Genomic DNA, 2850 nt, shown 5'->3' with positions numbered 1-2850 from the left:
AGCAACAAGGAAAACTTGAAAGTGTATGCATCATGCCTCCTCAAAGAACCGGAAACACGCTACTCTGTAGTGGAGAAGAGGGCATTCAGGGTAAGGACAGCCCACAAACCCCTTGTAGCAATTTTCAATGGTGGGGTCTTGATGGCATCTCTAGATGGATCACTAGCTTGCAGGAACTTGGCGAAGATGGAACACATCTCGGCCAAGTTGAAAATTATGGGTGGGTCCAGTAGAGTACGAGTGATGTAGTAGCTGAGAGTGAGGTTGAGAAGGTATTTCCTGTGATTGTCCCCTTTTCTGCCAATGAATTGGAGAAAGCAAGGGAGGATTACATCTTCTGCACTGAGTTGAAAGGGCTAGTGAGCAGCAGGTGGCCAAGTAACAAGGAGAGTGCTGAAGCCAGATCCTTCAGGAAGGTGGTAGATGTACTGTAAGTGGTAAACGTCACAGTAGCCAGGGGGTGCAGACCTTTGTGCTCTGCGAGCCTTGAAGAGACAATAGAAAAGCTGGGGCATTAAGGGCACCATGGAATGTCAAAATACAAGGCCCAAGTTCTTTCTGACTATTGGTGGCCAGCTATGGATGACCTGGTTAAGCAGATAATACATGGTTGCTGCAAGTGCCATGAGAGTGATAAGGTACTCAAACCCTGGGTGCTTGCCATGATGGTTCCCAAACCACCTGACCTTCCTTGGTCCTTGGGACATCCTTCGTCCTTTGAATGTCAAAGGGGGCAGGGCTGTGTTATACCTATTAGTACTTGTGGACTTGTATTCAATTGGCCAGCAGTTTGCAAGGTGAAAAAAGTTAGTTCCAAGACCATGATACGACTCCTGCAGTGTTTTGAAGGGAAGGCTTTCCCTCAAAGTTAGTGAGCGAAAACCAGGAAACTAATTTGTCTCCTGTGAGAAGACTGTTTCTTAAAAGACAAAAAGCATACATTATTTGCGTACCGATGGGACAGGCTAGCCATTCAATCTTATGCTCATGGATGTCCTAATGACATCGGTACCATTTTGGTATACCCATTGAAGCACTCGCAGTGAAAAAAACTAACTACAGATTAGGTGAGAGCTGGCTTCACAGGGTTTGGCCTCTCTGAGGTAGACAAGGGGAACGAGTTCACAATCAGGCAAGGTCAAAGCCAGGTCCACTGATAGAAATTGTGACAGATGTGAGGATGGAAGTTGGAGATCTTGTTGAAATATGCCCGACAAGAGCACATGCTGTTCTTGTCGACTGTTCCATCGACAAGGCACGCTCTCCTCCCATATTTATGGTTGACTGTTGTGTGGGATGGTGGTTGTGAATTGCTTTGCTGTATGGATGTATGCATGCATGCATGCATGCATGCTAGTGTGGAATGTATGAGATCAGAGAACAGTGGAATGTGTTTGTATGAGGAGAATGTGTTAGACCACTAGCAGTTGGAGGATGTAGCCTCAGTGGTGGGAGCCAGTTGGTGCATGTTTATGGACTTATCTTGTAACTGAACAAAGTAACTTGCCACTAACTCACTTGAAGTATCTTGCTGATATCTCCGCTGATCCTCCTTACAACAATGGCCCTGCTGCAGACCAGCCAAGTGAGGACTAGTAGATTTCTTTTTTTTACTCAATGACCCTTATCCATGCCTGATGTGATGGTCTTTCATTGTTCATTGCATTCTTGTCACTTGTATGCTGGCAATGACAGAATGGTTAACAGGGGAGGGTTACGTGTGGACCTTTCACCCAATCCTCTCAGATCTGGACTCTTTCTGTGCCACTTGGCATGTTCTCCTTGTCAAGGGGCGATAGGGAGCCTTACTGAAGGACTAGAGTAGGAAGAAGTCCAAACATTAAGGACTGGCCAGTGAGGGAGGGGGGGGCTTCCTATTCACCACCAGCTTGTGCCAGTCTATTTCTGAGCAGTCCACCTTTGCCTCTTCTACACCTCCTCAACAAGATGCTTGCTATTGTTCGCTTGTTTTTCCTAGTGAAATCACATCCCAATGAGAAACCAGCTAAAAGCATCCAAGGGAGGGCAGTAGATCAGCCCTGCAATCCAGCCGCCAGAAGACTGGAACCTGACCACCCATAATCAGCTCACCAGGATTCTGCAATCTACCGGCGATAGGGGAGAACCACAGCACCACCAGTAAAAGGAAAATGGGGAAGCTGTGCGTTGTTTCTGTCAAGCTGCAGTGGGCACACAGAGCCGCTACCAACAACTCTAGACCACCAGAGACAAATACAAGAGATACAACCCCCCCCCTTTTCACCCCTAAACACACACACACAATAGGACTTACCTTTGGGGTGCAAGGAATGAAGATCCAGACACAAACTCTAGCATCCCCCACCACCCGTCCTATTTGCAATCTTCGCCACATGCAACCCATCCCGGGTGGGGGAGGCAGAGCTAGATTGGCCAAGGAAAGCCAACCTGGAGAGGGGTATATAAAGAGGAAGCAGGAAGTTTGGGTTATTCGGGTGAGGTCAGAGGAGGAGAAGGTGGAAGACCAAGAGACCAGGAGGAAGGAAGGAGTGATGCGAACAATCTATGGGTATGGTGAGGAACTGGTTTAAGAGTGAAAGTGGCACTGCAGTATGTGTGTGTGTTGGAGTGGGAAGTGGGGTTTAGAAAAGTAAGGAGTGATTGTGAAGTGTGTGATATGGAGTGGCAGGAGGCTGTTTGAGTACCTGTACTAGTGGGAGGGGAGGCGCAGTGCTGGGAAGGGAGAATTAATTGGAGGAGAGAAAGGAGTAGTGCTGAGGAGGAGTGAGTAGTGGAGAAATGACAACAGAGAGTAGGCAGTGACATCAAAGGGTGGAGGGGTGCCCAGAAGGAGAGACAGAGGAAGTAGAA

Source organism: Ambystoma mexicanum, chromosome 1q, assembly GCF_040938575.1.
Source record: "Ambystoma mexicanum isolate Mex_15411 chromosome 1q, UKY_AmexF1_1, whole genome shotgun sequence".
NCBI classification, from domain to species: domain Eukaryota; kingdom Metazoa; phylum Chordata; class Amphibia; order Caudata; family Ambystomatidae; genus Ambystoma; species Ambystoma mexicanum.
Note: the sequence above shows the minus strand (reverse complement) of the source record.